General features: G+C 44.0%; 1 protein-coding gene across 1 annotated transcript in view; it reads left to right on the top strand.

Moving 5' to 3' along the window:
- The window catches only part of CREG2 (cellular repressor of E1A stimulated genes 2), a 68,937-nt gene that overhangs the window by 8,583 nt on the left and 37,190 nt on the right, over positions 1–23,164 (top strand). The window lies entirely within an intron of this gene.

Here is a 23,164-nt window from a genome sequence, read left to right as displayed (position 1 = left end):
TGTCACTTGGAATGATGCTGTAAAAAGTTTTACTAAGTTCAAAAAAGATTGGAGTGATTTTGTTTGTATTTGCAGTGATTCAGCTACGTATATGAAAAAGTTGTGTGAGGACCTGTCAAAATCAATACCTGAGCTGAAGTGCTTCCCTGTAAGAGGTCCTTGCCACTTGTTGGATGATATGCGGAAAGCATCTTTACAATCTACAGAGTTAATGAAGAATTCTATTGACTTTTTAGTCCATTCTGGTGCCCTGTTTTGTTATGCACAGACAATAAAACACAAATAATTCTGATTTTGTACTTTGAAAGAGTCATCCCAACTGTGTCACTTAGCTGGTGGTTCTCAGTCCTAGAGGCCATGAATGCAATATTATCCATGTGGCAACCGTTTACAGAACCTTTGCTGAGTGTAGGTACGTAGAGTGGAGTGACGTACAGTGGAGTGGCATGTCATACAGTGGAGTGGTGTGTCATAAAGTGCAGCGGGGTGTCGTAGAGTTCAGTGGCACAGTGTGGAGTGGTGTGTTGTAGAGTGAACTGGCAGGTTGTGGAGTGGGGTGTCGTAGAGTGGAGTGGCACATCCTCAAGTGTCTTTTGTCATAAATTCTTTAAAATATATATATTTCAGTAGGTACTGTGGTACCGTGGTACTCCGTAAACTAAATATTTACAACAATAAAAATACCTTCTACTAACTATTCAGCCTTTGGTAAAGTGCCACATTTCTTCAATAGCTGCCTTTTTATTTTGTAATGGTTTTTATTAATAAATAATATTATGAACGTTTGTCATTGCTTTGTACTGTATTATACCTCAAAAGTACTACGGTATACCATTACCCAGTAGATCACTAAGATTTTGTCCCTTATTGCGGAAAAACTCCTGAACCCGTTTTGATCAAATTAGAAAAAGGAAACTTTCCACACCATAATCTATGTTCCTGCTAAATTTCATAAAAATCCATTCATCCCTTATGTCGCTACATCTTTCTAAAAAAGTCTATGGAAAATGCATTAGTAGAAAAACGTGTTTTGGGTCCCCCGTTTTTTCTTTGCACCCCTTTAACTAATCATCATGACATTTTGCACCATCAGCCAATGTAGAAAAAGGAATAAGTCTGCAACGTTTCATGGAGATTCGTCAAACGGTGGCAAAGTTATTACCCATCAAAAATCTGAAGAATTTCTATCTCATGAAATCCTAACAATAACTGTAGAGTGGCTAATTTGTCCTATGTGTACATGAAAAATAGGTCGGATAGTAACGCACAGAAATGAAAAAAGAGACATTTGAAATATTTTTGTATATAGACATGCATTGTTTCCTAACAAACAGGGATAACTCCGTTTATAAGCAGTTGAAAGTTACAACATTTAAAACAAACTTAAGGGACACTTTGTACATTTTAAGTGCCCTTTCCACTGAGTAACCAAATGATCTGTGTGCAGTGGTATAGCTTCCAGTGGTGCTGCAGATACAGGGGCTCAGATGAAGCCTGATTATTGCTCTATTTTATAAACATCCCTTTTCTTCCTTGCACTAGGGCCCATGTCACACTGTCTACGTTACTGTCTAAGTGTATTTTTTAGAGTGATAATTCTTTGGGTCTAATGTCCCCATCGCGGTTTGAGATGCAATTGCAGCCCTATGGTATTTTCTAAGCCTCTTTTAGCTTTGCAAATAATACATTTTAACACATTTATGTTTTTAGGTCTCGCCTACCAGACTGCACAAGCTGTCTGGTTATGAATGACATATTGTGAACTTGCAGTGGGCTTAGACCCCCCCCCCCCAATTGCTTACCATTATTGACAGTCTCATTTGTTTGCTTGCTTATTTGTTGGCTTTCCTACCACTTCTGTGTTGTCCCTCCCCTGGAACATCTCGTTTTTACAATCCTTTTGATTGGCTGACTTGTTTTCTTCCACTGACCATTTTTAAGGAAGTACTTTTTTCTTGTTGGTTAAGCACTCCATGAGTGTGCCTGTGTTTTGTAGCTCTTTTCTTCCATTATATTCTCTTCCCCCCCCCCACAATCCATACTGCTTGCATGTATGTTTCTCCCCTACGCTCCATGTTTCTCTCTCCCACATTTTCTTCTCCCTAGGTCTCACATGTTGTTCTCTCACTTGTGTTCTTCTCCCCTGCCCCCTCTAATGCTTCTCCTGCACCATATTTATTGCCCTCTCCCTTGTGTGCTGATTTTTCCCTTCTCCTCCCCACACTCTGGCTTTACTTCTCTTTTATTACCCCTCCCACCCACTCCTCTAGTATCACCCTCCCTCCTTGTGAAACATATTTAAATATATATATATATATATATATATATATATATATATATATATATATATATATATATATATATATACATATATATTTATTTATTTATTTATTTATTTTGGGGGGTGGCCTGGCAGCAAATAGCTGCTGAACGCTCCCCCTTAAAATAGTGCTTCCACGCTACTTCAGGTGCATTAACAAAAAATGTACAACCTATCTCGGATCTGTAAATAAAAATAATGGTGCCTTAGTCATTTCATAGGTGCACATGTGTGATGATGCATGCACGCTTGTGTGATGATGCATACCTGCATACATCATCACACATGCTCACAACTTCAAAATGATACTGCTGCTACTGGTCGTGTCACCATACATTTTTGTTCTTTTGGCCATTCTACACATCAGTGACAAAGTGTTTTTCGCCCATACTGTACAGCATCACCAAAAGTCATTGGCACAGCCCATAGGTCCCAATGGCTTTGCCAGTGCTTGTTTAAAAAAACTAGGAAACCCAGTCTAGTACGGACTGAAAGGGTTCTTTTCACCAGTAGTTCAAACCAACGTTTTTGCTACTCCGATCAACCTCTGCATCCCTGAGAGTTCTGTCCAGCCTTTAGGAGAGGCCCATCAATGCTTGGGTTCTCCCAGAGTAGTCCTCCCTTCCCCCGCCAACCATGCTGGAATAGCAGGGCCAGAGTCGTGCAAGACTGTCCATCCTGGCAACTCAACTTCAAACCTTCCCTCCTCTGGGACTAAACTAAACTAAAACTTTCTGTCAGATTTAGACGCTCCCCTCCCTCCCTTCCTCCGTCCCTCCCTTTTCGGCACCTGTGGGCCTGCAGAAGCACCAACCAAACTGGTCCACACCTGGTCTCCATGTGCATTCTCCCACACCATTAGGAAGAGGTCCACACTGCCCAAACCCCTTTATTCTGGGCCTCCGAGCCAGTGCACAAGTTCAGTGTTCTTATATGCTTATACCTACTATCAAATTTACCACATTTCTTTATGGTCACAAGTCTCAACAGACCCCCAAGTAGCCCTAAATTACACCTTCTTCTGGCTATATACAAGCACAACAGATATTCTATTTACTCTCCAGGGTTCTCGGATTCGCAAAGACCTTTCTGAACCCACAAGACAAGGCTACTCACAATCTATAACGTTTGCTCTCCTCTGCACAGGCATATCCCCTAACTGACCTAGGCAACAAACTATAGGTCAGACCTTCTCCACAGCACCTTCCGCTTTCAGGCTTCTCTTCAACCATCAGAACAGGCATGAACAATCTTATGGGATTTATAAGGAGAATCTCACCCTAGCCATCAGCCACGACCTCCACTGTAGCTCCAAATCCTCTCTTCCCACACCAATGAAAGACATCCAACCTGGATACTAGGTATCCACATCCGGGTGCCCTGTAAACACAAGTTGAGTCCCACGATAAACCCAAAGTCAATTCCCTCTCTAGTTCTAGTTCAAGTCAGATAAATGTTGAATACGCTTATGTGTATGCCTTGGCCTATTCTCTGTAGACACTCACAGGCTTTCTTACTCGTACGCAAACCTCAACAAACTCACACATGGCAGACCCCCTGCTGGACTTGGCCCTTTCTGCAGGGTCATCCCCAAATGTTTTGCCTTCTTCCTCCATTTTTGCTGACCTCGTTATTGCTGGCTTTAGGACTCTGTGCTCTTTACCATTGCTAACCACTGCTAACGTGCTTGTGCTCTATCCTTTAAAGATGGTACAATTGACTTCCACCCAATTGGCATATCTAATTTACTTGTACTTTGCTAGTAAAGTGGTAATGCATGTCGACAGGGCCTTTAAATTAAATGCTACTAGTGGGCCTGCAGCACTTATGGTGCCAACCACTTAAGTAGAACTATTACCAAGCCCAAACCTTCCTATTTAATACATATGTCAACCCTGGGGTAAGCGGTAGGGTGCAACATATTTAAAAAGCTGGACATGTATTTAAAGTTATACATGTTCTGGTAGTAAATAACTCTTAAATTCGATTTTCATTACTGCAAGGACTACCTCTACAACAGGATAGCATTGGGTTTCCATATTACATTGAATAAGTGATAACTATCAATTGGGAGCAGGTATGACTGGCGAGTTTGGTGTCTATGGAATTGTAAAAAAGCACTCTTTAATGATAAAGCAGTATTTTTATTCACCATTCTGAAAATGCCACTTTTAGAAAGTTAGCATTTTCTTGTCCCAACCATTTGGTGTCTGTTGCCTGTATCCTGGGTCACATGACTATGTGTACTTGGCAGTCTGTCATAGCGCATTGCTCCCAGACAGTGAGACAAAGGTAAGCTAGGTGTTGGTAGCAGGGCCCACTCTCACTCAACAAGGGAAAGGAGCTGTCACCTGCCACACGTGGACATCACAAATGCCCAGGCTGGGTATAGTCACAAAGGGTTTGACACTAATCTATTGTGACCTCAGACAATCTGGGACCAGGACAGGGAGACAGGCAATTCCAAGCACCTCTGGGGGGTGAAAACCTCTAGAAGACTCACCTACTTCAAAGTGGGCATCTGGTATAAATATTGGACTCTGACACCAACACTTCAGTACACTCCTGGATCTGTGGATACTACAGAAGAAGGACTGATGTGCTGCTTTGCTGCTAGAAGGACAGCTACTCTGCTGCCTGCTGCCCTGCTTGCTGAGAAGGAAGGTGGGACCTGCACCCTTCATTCCAGGCAGAAGTGACTCTAAGCCACCTGACCACCTGTTCTGTGCTACAGGGACATAATGAGCTCCAGAGGCTCTCTGCAACTGCCCCTCTGATTTGCTGCCTGGACCTGCAACTGGACCGGCCTGAATCCTGATGGCCTCTGCTGGAGTGAGTTGCTGACCCCCAAGTGGTGACCTTTAGATCCTGGACCCTTGGTGTGGCCTTAGTTGAGCTTCCCTGAAGTTTTTGGGCTTTTTGTGAATGCAAACGGGCCTGTTTGCACCAAGATATTGCCCCTTGGCCCGTCCGGTAGAGCGAAGTTCCAGCAAACCCAACTCTTCGTGCTACGTTGAACACCAACTATGCCTGGCAGCGCGAGGCCTGCACTTTGAGCTACAGCATCAACAGCTCCAGTGACCACCAACGCGAAGCTCTGGCACCAACCGTCCGCAACGCCCAGCTGTAAGAAAGTGGCTCTGTATGTACTGTTCCAAAGTAAGGTACAGTGTGCACAGGGTCCATAGTCCCCAGAGGTTTGGCAGAGGCTAAAGTTAGATATAACCTTACTCTCTAAAGTGGTAGCTTGGTCAAGCAGTAAGGCAGTATTAGAGGACAGTGTAAAGCATTTGCTGTGAACACTCAGTCAGCAAATGGTCTCAAACACTCTGGACAAATTGTTTTGTTTATAAAAATATATTGTTGTTTTATTTTAGAACCACAAGTAGGTATAAAAATACTTTCTCCGAATGAGATGTTGCACTTGAATACTATCAAATAGCAGTAGACTTTTAAATGCAATAGATACAGTTGTTGCAATATGCAACACAAGTTAAACACAATTATAACATTGAGCTCAACGGGAAGTTTTAAGTAAATGCAATAAAACCACTTTACAAATGTTTTTCTTACTCAGGGCTGGATCCTGGATTCAGCCCTGGTGCATTTCCTGTAAACAGTTTAAAGAAATCGTTTTTGTTACACAGGCAATTTTTAAGGAATATTTGTATGTTTCAAAAGTCGACTGAAGAATTTCTGGCAAAAACCAGGCAATGTTATCCTAAGGGAGAAAATCAGGTTATCGGAACATCACAGTTGTAATTACCTTTTATGGTCAGATCTGGGCACAAAGATCCAGCACTAGGATCTCTCCTAATAGCAGGTGAGTAATTTTGTTTTCGCTGATCGGGTGATTTTTAAGGAATATTTCGAAGTTGCAAAACTTGACACTTGGAAGAATTTCCAAGTGGAAAACAGCCAATGTTACCCTATGGAAAAAATCAAGTTATCGGTCTTTGGGTAAGTGCTCGACTGGCAGAGTTAAGGTTCTGGGGCAAGACTCAGGGGTCTCCTAGGGTCAGGTAGGGACAGTTGTTACACCCTCAGTGGCACAGGGGCAGCCGGGTGCAGAGTGAAGAGGCCCAATGTTAGCCTATAGCGGGCTGGGGGCCTTTAGTTGGTGGCTGCTAGCAGGCAGGCCACGCGGCTGTGGGAGCTGAACTCCTGGTCACTTACACAGGGCAAGAGGGGAAGTAGTGTAGGACAGATGCTGCACTTCCAGTGGCACTCGGGCGGCTTGGTGCAGGGTGGTTTTGGGCCGTCGGGCGCCCAATGTATTTCAATGGGAAAGCTGCAAGACGAACAAAGGCGGGCAAGCTCGGAGATGAAGATTCTTCAGGGGCGACCACCACTTCGAGAGGTAAATTGGGAAGCTGTAGGTTAGGTAGCCACCCATGAGTTGGGCACAGGGGGCCGTGGGGCGCCGGGTGCAGGGGTGGTTTTTGGTGACGGGAAATCTTACCCTCAGCTGGTCGCGGTTGGAGGGGTCCCGGGTTGTGAGGATGCAGGCGTCGTCAGGAGGGTCGAGGAGGGTCCTTGGGTGCTGGATTTGTGGTCACAATCGCCGGGGGACGTCCTCCTGGTCTTTGTTCACTCAGGCACAGGCCGGGCTCGATGGGTGCAGAGTGTGCTGGATTCGCGGTTTCTGGCTGGCACCAGGGGTTGTTGCTGTTTGAGCAGAACCACTGCTCGTGGGAGTCCCAGTCTTTATATGAGCAAGGCAGTCAGCTCCTCTGGGGTGTTCGAGGTTGCTGACCACAGGAGACGCACGATTTAGCAGGAGCAGGTTCGAGGGTCGACAGGCCTGTAGGGCTGAGTACCAAGTCAGTTGGTGTTGTCCTCTTATTAGCAGCTGCACAGCAGGTTTTCTTTCTTCTTGTTCTTCTTCTTGTATCGGAATCGGGATCTGAGGAAGGAAGGTTCAGGGTGCCCCTAAATACTAAATGTAGGGGCATTACAGGTAGGGGAAGGTCCGGGGCCAATGGGTCCCTTACCTGGGGTGAGTACACCCCCTATCCTGCCACTCTCCATTGGGAGGGGGGCAGGAGCCTGTCTCTGATTGGGTAGGGTTCCCCATCCTCAAGATGGCGAGAGCCTGGAGTTGTGCTTCACCTCGCCTCCCCCACCTGAGGGATGGGGTTGGCAGAGGCTGGCACACCCCCTTTCCTCACCTAGGTTTTCCCGCCTGTCTTCCCACCAGAGTGGGGGTCAGAACCGGTGGGGGCCAGTTGCTGAGTGCAGAAAGTGGCCTGGAGAAGCTCACAAAGGCTGCAAGCCTTTGAAGCTCCCACTGCCCATCCTGGGGGCGGAGGCCTAGCACCTCACCCCAGAATGTGCATTGTTGCAGGCCCACAGAGCGGGTGGCTCTCTAACCAGGGGTCCAGCAACAAGTTTGCTGGGTGGCAGCCTAGACAACCTCTCAGTCAGGACACGGGTTGTGGGATAGTTTCAGGGGGCAACTCTAAGTTGCCCTCAGTCGTGCATTGTACATTAAATGCCACACTGGCATCAGTGTGGATTTAATGTGCTGAGAAGTTTGATACCAAACTTCTCAGTCTTCAGTGTAGGCATCATGGTGCTGTGGAGTTCGTGATGACCACCTCCCAGCACCAAATTCAAATTCAAATTCAAATTCAAAAGTACTTTATTCGGGTTTTTTTGTACAAAAACCATAAAAGTGCACATGACATTAAAACTAGCAATCCAAACTTGCAGATAAAAATACACAAGACAAGTTACAATTTATAAAAAACGGCTATTCGTAACATAAATATTCAGCTGTTGGATTATCAAAAGGGGGGCAGAAGACACAGGGTTTTATTCTTGACAGTCTTACATATCCAAACATTTCCTATACTTCATAGTACATTTTAAAAAACCAGCCACATGAGGTATACTTTCTGGGTTCAACATTTGTAGATAAAATAACGCAGGACGGGCTTGTGCATAATTCATCCTTTTTAAAATAGGTTTAAGATAAAAAGCCCTGGGGAATTCATAATATTTACAATAAAACATGAAGTGAAGCAAATCCTGCCAGCACCATATAGTCTTAATGGCAGCACTGCACTTACAGTGCCCAGGAATGGACCTGGGTACTGTAGGGGTACAGGGCTCATGCACCTGTACCCACACCACTGGCATAGGGCACACAGCTAGAGGGGTGACTGAGGTATGCCAGGTCAGTGTGTTGTGGGCATGGCACACAAGGATGTGTGCCATGTCGACTTTGTTTTGTTCTGCACCAAGACACTCAACCTGCAAAGGCAGTCTGTGGTTGTCTGGGTACAGGACCCCTAAGGGTGGCAGAATAAGTGCTGAAGCCCTTAGGGGCCTTCTCTGGTCACAGTGCCCTAGGTACCTAGGGTACCATTTACCAGGGGCTGACCTGTGGCCAGAGATGCACATTGGGTTTAGGTTTCAAAACAGTTTTAGGGAAGGAACACAGGCCCTGGGCACCTGAATTGCTGGAGCCCAGGGCACACTCAGTCAAAGTACATCAGCAATTCAGCAAAAAGTGGGGGCATACCATGCAAGAAAGATGGTACTTCCTCATACCAGCCTGCTCCTCGCAGCCTTTTCCACCGTGAACGGAACTCTTTGCGCTGGACTTTGAAGGTAACTCTTTCAGCTGGACTAACCTGGCCCCTCTGTCTGGCCCACACTCTATCACAGTACACCTGAACTTGTAACTTTCACACGACCTCACACGACCTCACACGACTATCACAGTACACCTGAACTTGTAACTTTCACCCGACCTAACACGACCAGATAGCAGCGAGTGGCGCTTTGTGCTTTTTGGTGCTATTTAACTTAAATCTTTAAAATTGTAAATATCTGGTTCTACTGATTGGAGTTCTTTCGTTTTGCTATCCAATTATTTATAAAATTCTACTCTATTTTTCTAAATTGGTGTGGGGTTCTTCTTGTGTTGTGTTTTCACTTTAGTACTGTCGGAGACAATGTGTAAAGTATTTTAATATTTTTAATACAAATTGTATTGGGTTTTTTGGGTGCAAGGTTTACATTATTGGAAAGTACTCCATACATAATGAATTTTCATTAATACAAGTCACGTAGCATAGACGTATCATGTCACACACTTGTGAAGCAGGATATTCATCTGTCAATGTGCAGAGTCACACTATTCCACCAGGATCAATTTCCAATATATCCTCATTATAAGGGTACAGCATAGATTACATGACTAAGGTATTCATTGACTAAAATCCAATGCAACCCACCTACCCTATACCTAGAGACCCTCTCCTTGCATAACACATGCACACTGACCAACCCCAGTGCTCTGTGGACCTCTTGATAGACTCTGGGCCTCAGCAGAAAGCTGAGGAAGTAAATCACCAAAACAGTGCCTATTACTGTGCAGCCCCTGCTGTCCACTCTTGGGGACACCCTCCGTAGGTGGTGTGTTCGCCCTGATCTCTACTCCTTACAGGACACCACCGCCGTCCCAGGTCAGAGTGCTGTCTCGGAGTATGTGTTCGCATTTTACCCCATATAGATACATACACGCCCCAGCTCTTTCCATAACCTTATTATGCCTTAATGAATAGAGAAGCAGTTGTGGAGGATATGTGGGTTGGTGTGAGTCTGACCCTCCTGTGCCCACTACAGGGCTCACCCCTGGACAGTGGAGCAGGTCCCTCTTTACCTCACCTAAGCCAGTCTGGAAGATGACTGCTTGATGCCACTTGACGTCATTGAATCTGGGCTGTTCTCCAAGTACTCTTTCTCCTGTGCACCTCATGCAGACGGTCTGGGGGATCAGGCTGGCCCCAGGACACTGCCCTTTGGAGGCTCATACTAAGCCTAGTGGTACACATCCATCTCTGTTGGTCCCTCAGGATTGTGCCCTCCTACCACAAGTGCCCTACCCATGCTTGAGCCCTCTCAAATAATAGTGTATCTGCTATGCTGGGGCAGCAGGGCCAGCGCCCTGCATGGATTCTATTGTAGCAAACCATGCAGAATCTTGCTTTCCAGGACTAAATTAACTTTCAAGGACATTTGTACCTCTGGCACACTCATATGCTCTCCTGTACAAGGACATCTTAAGGATTTGAGGGTCCAAAGGCATTTTGGGGGCCCCCTGTTTGGACCAGCTTGGAATTAATGATCCAGTTCACCTCTTTGGTTCCATCTTTGGCCAGTGCCCAGGCACACTGGTCCAAATTCAAAATCTGTTTGCATCTAATATTCAGGCATAGTGACATTTTTGTTTCAATATTATAATGCAGCAGCAGGTCATTAATAATGCAAATAATCATTGTGATATCCCATTTCTCATATGTAAGGTCCTGTTTTGATCTAAAACAAGCTTTGTTATGGATATTGCATGGTCATATCACTCACATTAAAAATAAATGAAAGGAAAACAGTATTCTGTTTAAGAATAATGTGTAATCTGTTTAAGAATTGTTCAAGGTCATTGGGGCAGAACGGAGCTGAATCTATCTGGGGCCCTGGGCCAGGGCCCACTTTGCCCATGCATTAACCCCTTGCATGCTCGTGACGGAACCATTCCGTCACGAGCCACGGTGGTGCTGTGCTGGTGACGGAATGGTTCCGTCACGGCCCGGCCGCCGCGGTGCTGATTTCACGCCTGCGCTGAGCGTTCTATTAGGCGGGCGGGGCCGTGACGGAACCATTCCGTCACAAGCACAGCGCCACTGTGGCTCGTGACGGAGTGGTTCCGTCACGAGCATGGCGGCGCCGCACGGCCCCCCTCCCCCCTAGTGCCGCGGCGGAATTACCGCCGCAGCCAAGGAGTTAAAACGTCAATGCTCCTGTATACAAAACATTCACTGCCATAAAGTGCAGTAGCAGTTTTTAAGGCTTTGCTGCAGTTCTAGGTCCTTTTCCACTTTACACATCTGTGACGTTTTCCACAGCATCTCGTTCACAGTGCGTGCCCTTAAACTGAGCATGCAGTTTAGAGAAAACATGTTTAGAGAAAAAAAATGATCCTGCTCCTCTAGTCTTGCATCACAAACAGTCACCGACAGTAGGCAGTCTAGAATGCTGCTTTGATGACGTCCACTGAGATTTTTTGAAGTATTGTGACATCCCTCACTGGATGGCCCCTTTAAAGAAGTCCCAATGCATGTTACTATTTTGGTCCCTGCACAGATATCCATGCAAATAACTATGATTGATTTCTACCGGCAGTTTGAAGTTTCTGTAGATTTTGGCACAATTGTTATCCTTTGTATAAAAAAAACTTTGTTTAAAAAAAACACATGAAATTAAACTTTTCGGTTTCTGTGCAGCACACAAACTATCGAGGATTACTTGTAAATCCAGGTAACCTGTGACTGATGTACGTTAAATAGCCCATCTCTAATTTAATGGTTCAGTTTGACCAGTTCCAAAGGCATAATCTTCCTGCCAGAGTTCCACCTGCGAAGGTATTTTTTCACAGTTTGCTTCTGGCAAAACAGTCAACGGACAGACATCCAGCCAGTGAGTTTCCTGCATGCAGGTTTGGCAGGGATGCACGCCCAAAACATTCCTCGGAGCTGAAACTACAACAAAAACATACGTATGACACATTGCGTAACTGTTCCCGGAAGAAAGTCTTTATTTAATTAAACCGGTTCCATCGCATGCCCATATATATTTCTTCTTTTTGACTCACCAAGAAGCCTGAACACGTCTTGCACTTTATTTGAAAACGTGGCTCCGTTTTTGACAAAGTACGTTGGCGTAGCAAGGATGTCCGCTGCCCTGGTGTAGGCCAGAACAAGCATTGGTAAATGCAATAAGTTTCACCTATGTAATTAATAATAAGCAGTCTTTTTGTTGTAGCTTAGTGACCAGTTGTGCAATATAAGAGACTGAAACTCTGTTAAGGTGTTATGGCTTGTTTATTGAGAAAGGCAATATGTTCTGCTGTTACTGTTGGTACTATAAAGGGGCGATTACCAGCCCATTCAAAGCACTGGCTACGTCTAGTACCAAGGGAGTAGCCAGAAAATGAAAATACCCCCCACTTATAACTACACCTCTAATGAAAGAGTGAGAAAAGTGACCCTTCCTTGAATAGTTCCATCCAATTTCCATTCATGCATCTTTTTCTCCTTTCTATTCCTCCATCATTTCACACTTTCATCCATCCTTTCACTATTCTGTACATCAGTTCACACATTTATCCATCCTTACGCTCATCCATCTACCATTCTATCCAGTACCCTTCCATCCATCCATTGTTCCATCCAGCCTTGCCCCTTTCTTCTTTTTACCCTTCCTTCCTTTCATCTGTCCTTTCTCTTTACCTTATTTCCGGTGTTAGTTCTTTCCTTTCACATTTTCTTACTTTCACCCTTTCTTTTTGTCTTTGCGCTTTCTACCTCCAATCTTTATTTATTTTCTCATCTTATTGTCCCCAGTTGCCTTTCGCTCTCTTTTTGTTCCGTTTGCTACCTCCCTGTTTCAGTTGTTTGCCCTATTTCTTTTTCTGTTTCCTTAAATGAACTTGGCTCGCTTACAGCCCTTGACCCCCGTCTCAGTCTTGACCAAGTATTCCCATAATGCGCTTTTATGGGCTTTTGTCTGCAGAATCTACAACGTAACTAATAAACCTTTGAGTGGGTCGTTTTACCAGGACATTGTGTCCAGCAGCTACCCCCACTTTAGCTGCTAAAGCGGGGGGTTCATGACCCACTGTCTAGACCTATTCAAGTGATATTTCTACTAAACTCACAAGGTATCGGATGTTTTATGTGCGAAAAACAACACTATTGTAACACTCACATCTCAAACTCTCTGATGTAAGAAGCAATACCCCAGTAAGACACGTTATGGTGTTTTCCCTGTGGTAGTTACTCCAGCAGCGGCAGGGACAATACAAGGGTCCTCCGTGCAGGAAAGGGCCAACAAATTTGAGGGTACAAACTGTGTCATTATGGAAAACTGTTGGAAAAGAAATACCATTAATTTCACAGTTTTTTCACCAAAAATGTCCTCAAAAACACTGATGTCACAAACAAGAAACTGCCTACTTATCAGTGCCAGCTGTCTAAATCACCTCTGCCCGTGATCACCAAATAACGCATTTAAGTTGGGCCGACATCAAAAGAGACACACATCAGAAGACACTTCAGGAGACGCTCTAGAGAGATGCTTTCACAAGTGCCTGGCAGCCTGAAAAGTCAGTTTAATACGAATTAGGCCACATTTTACTGGAGCAGACTGAATAGGCCAAGGAGGGGGTCTGTAAATGTGCAGGTGCGCAATTATGCAGCAATGGAGAATACCATGCAAATAGCCTATGTTTGTTCCACCTTGTCTGAGTGAGTGAAATAGTGTAGTTCCTCTATTTTCTCCCCTGACTTGGACAAGGATTCCCCAGCCAAAACTCATAGGAGCACAGCCCTGTAATTTGCTTACTCACCATAATCCTGCTTTGGGCACCATTGTGATCAGGACTACGTATTTAATCTTTGTACATGTTTGATGTTGACTGTCTTCTGAAGAATGTTTCCAACAATGTCCGTAGGGAAGGACTACGTCATTTCCTTTGAGACTGCTTCAATTGGTATAGTCTTTCGACGAGAGGACTTTGAGGATCCTACCTGAACCAACAATATGATTCTTTATTCATCACTTCAGCCATTTTCTTAAGTATGGGGAAAGTTGGTGCACCTTTAGTTTTTGCTACTTTACTGCTGACTGCCTGTAATATAGTTATTTATTATTGCCGTTATCATGGACTGTATGATTGTAATGAAGGGGAGTGGAGTCTATTGTGAGCTGACTATTATCTACCTAAAGTTATTGGGATGAATTGGGTTGTCAAGCTGTCGCAATTTTCTATACATTTAGTTGGTAAAGACTCTACTCTAATTCACATTTCACACTGATAAAAATGAAATAATGTGTACCCCATGAGAGCGTTCCTTTCCCTTATTCACTACCATGCGTCTTTGTTTTGTGTTCTTTTAAGAGGTGCAGCTATTTATAGTGATTAGGACTACCTGGCATTCGACTCATGCATTCTGGTGTTGGGTTTGCTGAGGTTTCCTGAGGTTTCCTGAGGTACATAACTTTGGCCTGATTTTGTATACAGTGTAATTTTGGAGGTACCTATTGTTTTTGGAGGTCTGGCCTTTCATCATACCGGTCCATAGCATTATTGAATTTACACAATAAACTCTCTCGGAAACTTTTGGCCACTTGACTGGCAACAGTTCTTCTGAAAACCCAAATATGGGTTAATCCAGAATAGACAAACATTTGATAACATCAAGACAGCTCATCTTATCGAACAATCTAACAAAAAATAGATACCGCTACCTTTTCTAGAATTTGAGGTGAAAAAAGTCTTTTGACAGGGTAAGCTAGGCATTTTTGAGGAAAGTGATGCTGAAATTTGGTTGGAGGGAGAATTGAATTACGATGGTCATGCTGGCTTACATAGAACCAAGAACTTGAATTCTAGTGAATGGCGTCTCCTCCAAGAAGTTTAAGACACAAAGAGGTACCCAGTAGGGTTGTCCGATGTCCTTTCTCCTCATTGTCATGGCCATCAAATCACTGGCACGTACGATTAAACAGCTAAAATAAATTATGGAGCTAGACTTGGGAAGAACAGTTCATAAAATGTCTCGATTTGTGAATATTGTTTTAATTTCACTGACCAACTCTGAAACATTAATCAACTCTGCTTCAGTTGTTTTGGAAAGATTTAGAATGATGTTAGGGTATAACATAACATTGGATAACTCAGAACTGTTACCAACATGTATATCTAAAGAAGGTAAGCAGGGCCGGCCTAAGGCATGTGCAAGCTGTGCACCTGCACAGGGCCGCCAAACCCCAGGGGCCGCCACGCCAATATATATCCTTAGATACATATTTGCGTGGCGGCCCCTGGCAGGGATTTGGCGGCCTCGGGCCCCCTACCTACACTCCCTGCTCAGGGCCTCCGTGAGCCTAGAGCCGGCCCTGAGGTAAGAAAACACTCCGAGAGACAAAATTAACAAACACTTCCTTAAATATTTGGGTGTTCATTTAATCTGTAAGATTTCAAACCTATTCATGACTAAAACAATACCTGAGATATGAGCCATCAAGAGACACTCACAATAGATGAAATATTCTTTAATCCTACTGATTAGGTAGAATAGCTGCAATTAAAAAGATGATCATGTCAGGACTGATCTATGTTTTCCAGTCTCTCCACATGAGTGAGGATTCCATTTTCCAAAACTTCTAAAGAATGATGTTAGCCTTTGTATGACAAAGTACGCCAACAAAATATCACAAAAGATCCTAAGGGCTTTAAAAGGTAGAGGTAGCTTAGGGTATCCCAATGTTAAAAACTATAATAGGGCATTACAACTTACAAATATAGGGGAACGGTCCCAGTGACAATCTTGTCATCACCGAGCCCATGTGGCTCCAGCAATGACTGGTAAGATGTTGTGGGATATCTTGTGTGTACATGTATAGACCAGATCCAACATTTATTCTGTAGCCAGATCACAAGAACTGTATTGGAAATATGGGACTCTATAGCCTGCCTCTGAAACTTACAACCTTTCCTTCGCCACCAGCACTTATCTACTGTAACAAAGACTTCACACCAGTTTATGAAGGTACATCCAGTAGGCTTGGTGTCAAGGCAACTGCAGAATACTAGTTGGTTTATACGAGGGAGGTTAAGTTAAGCTGTTCGAAACTTGCAAACAAGCTCTTAGATCCAAAGAGATTTAGGTTCACCAACTGCCAGGCTGTGCAATACATCCACTCAATAGCACTACTGCCATCAGACAGCTTGCTAATAAAAAATAAATGTGATGACAATGGGAGACAAGCCCCAATGGAGGGTAGGTTGTTACTTTAAGAACTAGAACACAAGGCTATCTCTCGCACCTATAAGACGCTGAACAAGAATTTGCTGGACACACTGACTAAGCTAAGGGCCATATAGGAGGTGGACGTGGGTAAATTGGCGGGTATTGATTCGGAGGCTGAACTGATGCACCCAAGGGAAGTGACCATAAAGTCACAACTGCATATGATCCAACTTCAGATCCGACCTTGGGTCTACTACGGCAGGGCCTGCCTGCCTTGCATGGGGAGGGCAGTCGCCCCGACCTGTGGGGATGCTGGAGGTACATTCAAGCTTACACTATGGGACTGCCCTGCCATTCAGCCATACCGGGCACAGTAGCCGCGGGCATTTCGGACCAGTTTTGGAAACAATCATTCCTCTAGCTCTGCAACCATATCGAATTTGGTTTAATAAATATCTTTATTTACCTCAGTAAAATCATATTTGCTATTTACAAAATTTGACGTTACACTAAACAGATTTACTTATGTGCAAAACTGCACTATATGTGCCAACCATTTATGATGAGTGGGTTCACTCATGATATGCTTGGCTTTAGAACACATGTAAGATTAAAGTTAACTTGATCTTGAAAATGTAACCAAGAGCATACTATCGACTGTGTACACATGTTTATAATGCGCAGTGCTCAATAAAAATGTTTTAAAAAAAATAAAAATAAAAATATATATATATATATATATATATATATATATATATATTTATTTATTTATTTATATATATATATGTGCAACCATGCTGATTTAAAAGGTGGGGTTCTGCTTTTTCAACAGACTACAGTCTACTCATTTATTGGAGTCATCATACTGCTTTTAGGGAAGCTGCGATTTGAACTTGTTTACAGGTGAAAGTCAGTCAGTCCAATTACCTTATTTCGGTCAGAAACCATAAAAGCGGCAGTATATAAAACATTTCCACATGATTTAAAACACAGCAGTATAACAATCGCAAATAACAGAATTTAAAAGTATGTTTGCAGGTTCCTAAGCCTTATATGAAAGATTATGCCACATTTAACCGACGCATAAAACAATATATAATTGTACTTCCATAAGAGTTATATTAAAAAAAACTGACATATAAAAGTGCTTAAAAAAGCAATTGTTTTAGAAAAGGGGAACCAGCCATTTGTCTAGCGGGAGTAGTTCTGTGCAGACAACAAATCATTGTGATTATAATAGTTTGTTATGAGATAGCACAGTGGCATAGACTATAAGACCCAACAGATGTTTTTTTTCTCCTAGTGGCTAGTTAGATCTCATTGATGGGAGGAGCAGCTACCAGCCGCAGCCGGCAGTGGGAGTACCTGCAGGGCGGTGACGTGGGGAGGGGGAGGGGCAGGGTGGGGGGTAGTAATGTATGGATTATGGAGCTTCCCAGCTAAGTAAACATTTAAATAAATAAAACGAATTTCGTTGAGTGCACTGCAACCCCAAATGCGATGCAGTGAGCGCAACGAAATTCGTTTTATTTATTTAAATGTTTGCTTACCTGTGAAACTCCGTAATCCATACATTACTACCCCCCACCCTGCCCCTCCCCCTCCCTACGTCACCACCCTGCAGGTACTCCCACTGCCGGCCGTGGCTAGCAGCTACTGACTCTTTTACAAGTTTAGAGCGAATGGGCCAAACTGACTCTAGATATTTGGAAACAGAAAACAGAATGCATGGCCCTGGTTCTGACCTACTAACTCTCAGGGCCATCTTATAGTGGTTATTCCCAAGCATCTACACAGAGGTACAATCCAACGCCTAGGCTGCCTCTCATATCTAGGACAGAAAAAATGTGATGGTCGTCCGTTTCATCAGCTTCCCTATAGGCAGGGCAAAGAGTGATGTCCTCAAGTCGGCACCTCCAGTTGCTAATAAAGAACGCTGATGGTAGTGTGCCCAGCCTAAATTTAATATACAGTGACCTAGTGAATGGAGCGTCATTCGCATCGAGAAACTTTTCATACTTTGGTTCGTACTCAAGTATTAAGAGGAACTCTGCGAGCCTACCCCGGCTTGTGGATGACAGGATAACATAAGCTTCAACCATTTGCTGTCTCTGAACACCAGGGCACAAGTCCTAAAAAAAGGAGTGGGGGGACGCTGACGTCCCAACAGGAAGTGACGTCACGAAAGGTGGCTTGCACCATCAGACTCATTGCCACCCCTCGCTCACCCCTTAGATGCGAGCCAGCGCGTGAGCAGCGTTCTGAATGAGGTCCGATCTCGCCCCAGAGAGGCCAAAGAGTGAATGTGTGGCTCCATTTGCTCCAGTAATCGAGCTCCTGGTAAAATAAGTGGGGGGACGCCGTCCACCCGCGTGGTACCCCGACTCGAGCCCTGCTGAACACTAGGTTTACTTTTTTGGCAGAGAAAGAGGTAATAGACTCAGAGTGATGCCCACAGGTCAGACAATCCCAATACAAAGAGGGACTCTTTTACATACTTCTGCCATGAAGATGAAAGTCCGTCCCTTTTATCCATGTACCAATAACCTTCTGAAAGCTGCGGTGCACCCTGAAATGCATTCCTCATGGTAGCTTCTGGAGTTAACGACTGCCATGTTTACTGTTAAGGATGTGTGTTGATAAGGTTAAGGCTAGCCACCGTGCTCAAAAGCCACTCCTTTGTGTCACCTCTTTCCAATGATCTCATCTGGATATAAAGCCATACTGTCACTTCCTGTGATCTGGATTCAATGCCATGTGATTTCATTTTTTGTAATATCATCAAACCTAAAGTCCAGCGATGTCATTTCCAGTGATGTCGTTATTATGCTCTTTGCTTTTCTCACTGATGTTTCTGAAACCTGAATATCCTACTTTTTCTGGTCATTTGATGATGGTGGGTAGTTTATACCAGTGTGCTCCAAGTTTATGCGATTTTAAATCTGCTTACCAAGTAGGTTGCATGCATGCCAGGCTGGAAATGCCTGGCTCTCTAGGTAAATATACACAAACATGCTCGTTTGTGGTTACTCAACTACGATAGGCACAAATCCCTGGATGCAGTGGGGGATATGTTTCATGTCATGTAAAAGATGGTCGGATGGAGAGAGGCATTGGGCAAAGAACACCACAACGTTGTGGGTTGCAATGTGAAGTATTCTCCATGGGGTAAAAACAACTCCTAAGAGACATAAAAAAGGTTTGGAAGTTCAAATGCAATCTTTAGTTATATTTACAGATGTGTAAATAAACATTACACTTAATCCACTTCCCTGTTATACCTGCACATGTTAGATTTGCATGTATCTGACTAGTTACGCATGTGAGTACTGCTGGAAAGCTGCAACAGTCGCAGTGTCACTTTAGTTCAAATTTATTTAAAAATTCCAGAAAAGCAGGATGTTTATCCCGAACCAAGGTGTAAGTCTATAAGAGTAAAAAATGTCAAGCTTTTGTTGGGAATCCCATAATGAAATGAATTATCAAATTCACAATGCCCATCAAGCTTGTGGGTAAGTCAGTTTACTAAATTAAAGAGGTGCATTTGCCATGATGTGGTCAAAAGCAGTCAGTGGAATCTGGTGGCAGTGCCAGCAAACATTTGGCTTTCAGACTAAAACATTAGTGCACCACTCCACTCTATGCCTTTTCTACTTGACTCCACACCAATCTACTCTATGCCAATGCACTCTACCCCAATCTGCTCTAATATGCACCATTACACTCTTCACCACTACACTCTATACCTTGTCCAGTCTTGGCCACTGCATTCTACCCTGCACAACTCCACTCTACTGCGCACCACTCCACTCTGCGCCACTTAATTCTACTTTGAAACAGTCTACTCTGCGCCTCTCCACTCTGTGCCAATCCACGCCACTGCAACCTATGCTGCGTCATGTGGCTCTGTGCCACTATACTCTGAGCCACTCCACTTTACTCTGCACTACTCTCCTCTGTTACTACAATTTACTCTAAAATGACTGCACTCTCGCCAAAGTGCTCCACACTAATGCACTCTACACCACTGCACTCTACACCACTGCACACTACGCCACTATATGATACCATGCAACACTCTACACCACTACACTCTACGCCACTCTGTTCTACTCTGCACCACTTTCAACTAAGCCACTACTCTCTACACCACTCTGCTTTTCACCACTCTACATCACTCCACTCTATGCCACTCCACTCTATGCCACTCCACTCTATGCCACTCCACTCTATGCCACTCCACTCAATGACACTCCACTCAATGACACTCCACTCAATGCCACTCTACTCTCTGACACTCTACTCTCTGACACTCTACTCTATGACATTCTACTCTATGACACTCTACGCCACTCAACTCCTTGGCATTCTACTCCACTCTACACCCTTCCACTCTACTTACCCAACGACACTCAACATCACTCTAAAACACTTTACCCCACTCCACGTCACTCAGCTCTACTCTACACCAATCTATGCCACTCCACTCAATGCCACTCTACTCTATGACATTCTACTCTATGATACTCTACGCCACTCAACTCCTTGGCATTCTACTCCACTCTACACCCTTCCACTCTACTTTCACCACGATACTCAACATCACTCTAAAACACTTTACGCCACTCCACGTCACTCAGCTCTACTCTACACCAATCTATGCCACTCCACTCAATGCCACTCTACTCTATGACATTCTACTCTATGATACTCTACGCCACTCAACTCCTTGGCATTCTACTCCACTCTACACCCTTCCACTCTACTTTCACCACGATACTCAACATCACTCTAAAACACTTTACGCCACTCCACGTCACTCAGCTCTACTCTACACCAATCTATGCCACTCCACTCAATGCCACTCTACTCTATGACATTCTACTCTATGATACTCTACGCCACTCAACTCCTTGGCATTCTACTCCACTCTACACCCTTCCACTCTACTTTCACCACGATACTCAACATCACTCTAAAACACTTTACGCCACTCCACGTCACTCAGCTCTACTCTACACCAATCTATGCCACTCCACTCAATGCCACTCTACTCTATGACATTCTACTCTATGATACTCTACGCCACTCAACTCCTTGGCATTCTACTCCACTCTACACCCTTCCACTCTACTTTCACCACGATACTCAACATCACTCTAAAACACTTTACGCCACTCCACATCACTCAGCTCTACTCTACACCAATCTATGCCACTCCACTCAATGCCACTCTACTCTATGACATTCTACTCTATGATACTCTACGCCACTCAACTCCTTGGCATTCTACTCCACTCTACACCCTTCCACTCTACTTACACCACGACACTCAACATCACTCTAAAACACTTTACGCCACTCCACGTCACTCAGCTCTACTCTACACCAATCTATGCCACTCCACTCTATGACACCCAATGGCGTGCTAGGCCTTTTGCCACCTGTCGCAGCCCCTGCGTTTCACGCCCACGGCGGCAAATGTAAGAGCGGGGGTGCTGGCGAATCCCCAGCGATGGCCGCAGGTAAGTGCCACCCCCAAAACTCATGCTGCCCAGGGCGGACTACCCCCACCACCCCCGTTGCTACTCCACTGACAACACCCACCTTTTGACACTCCACACCACTCTCCTTTACACCACTACGTTTTGGCCATGCTGAACAGCAGCCACTCTGGTGTACACCATGTCTAAAACATATTGGCCAAAAGCTCCTGCATAGGTGAGATGTATTGGCCTTGCCAATGCTTGTTTCTACAAGCTTTTGATCCGTTAGGTGTGTGCTTCCATTGGAAGCACTGGTAAAGCCAATAGGTCTGGCATTGTCTGTCAGTCTTTTGGCTTTATAGATGCATGATTTGTTTTCTCATTGTTTTTGTAAAACTTCCATGGTCTCCAAAAGCACACATTACCAAAGTAGTCTCTGGCACTGAAGGGAGGTACTTTGCACATCCATGTGCTGCTCGTGAAAGGACAACATGCCAACACTCACAGTGAAGCTAGCCAATGGCTAAAGTGGGTTGAATCACTGCCCTAATGATATGCTGTGATGGGAGAAAAAAAGAGAATGACACCGCAACAAACTTTTGATTTAGGAGGGCTGGCTGAAAGCCTCTATCGGTATGTTATACATAAAAATTGGTAAAATCTAAAGCATTTTGCAATTTTACTAATTTTACATGTTATGAAAACGTACGCCCCATCCAGTAAGCTTGAGTTGGTTATGGCAGAAGCTAATGATCAAGACTACAGACTTGATTGGTTCAGTTGGAAAGATTTTGTTAGATGTCATATCTTATCTGGATAATATGAAAAGTTACAACAAGACAGCAGCCCTATTCTATTTATTGTGAAGTTTATGTTAAATTCAACAGGCCATTGATGATGGCGTTTTATTACACTGTGTTTAAGCCTGTAGAAAAGTATGTGCTTAGAAGGAATCTTGCAGATTCCAGTACTAGGCAAGAGTTTTGGTGTTAGTTACCCCCCCTGACGGACCCTAGAGGGAGAAAATTGGCATTGTGATAACCCTTGTCAGACCCAACTAGGATGGGTGGTGCATTGTTTTACAAACAGTAATTTTGTAAATGTTGTACATCTTTTAAATCTTTGATAATATGGCTAATGTCTGCCATGTGCTCAATACAGTAATCCTGAGTTGGTTATGAAGACAAGCCATTTATATAGATTATAGTTACGCCAAAGATAGGAGGCCCAACTTATCTTGAAAAGCATGTGTTTCAACTAGTAGGCCTTTAACCGTAGAATTGTTATTACATCGTATTAAAGGCTGTAGGTAGGCATTTAGTTTAATTGAAGCTCACAGATTACCATCAAAGGCAATGGCTTTGGTGCTGGTTACGCCCTTCTTGTTGCTACCCCCTCCCAAAAAAAACACATTTGCAAATTTGTTTTATATGCAGATCCAACTCAGATCAGCTAATAAAAAAAATGAAAATAGTTGCGTCATTTTGTAGGGCGCATAAGGTGCCAGCCATGTCATCGTTTTTTTTTCTTGCGTA

This window comes from Lissotriton helveticus, chromosome 8 (assembly GCF_964261635.1).
Source record: "Lissotriton helveticus chromosome 8, aLisHel1.1, whole genome shotgun sequence".
In the NCBI taxonomy this organism is placed as follows: domain Eukaryota; kingdom Metazoa; phylum Chordata; class Amphibia; order Caudata; family Salamandridae; genus Lissotriton; species Lissotriton helveticus.
The sequence above is the reverse complement of the archived record's forward strand: the minus strand, read 5'-3'. Positions and strand labels throughout refer to the sequence as shown.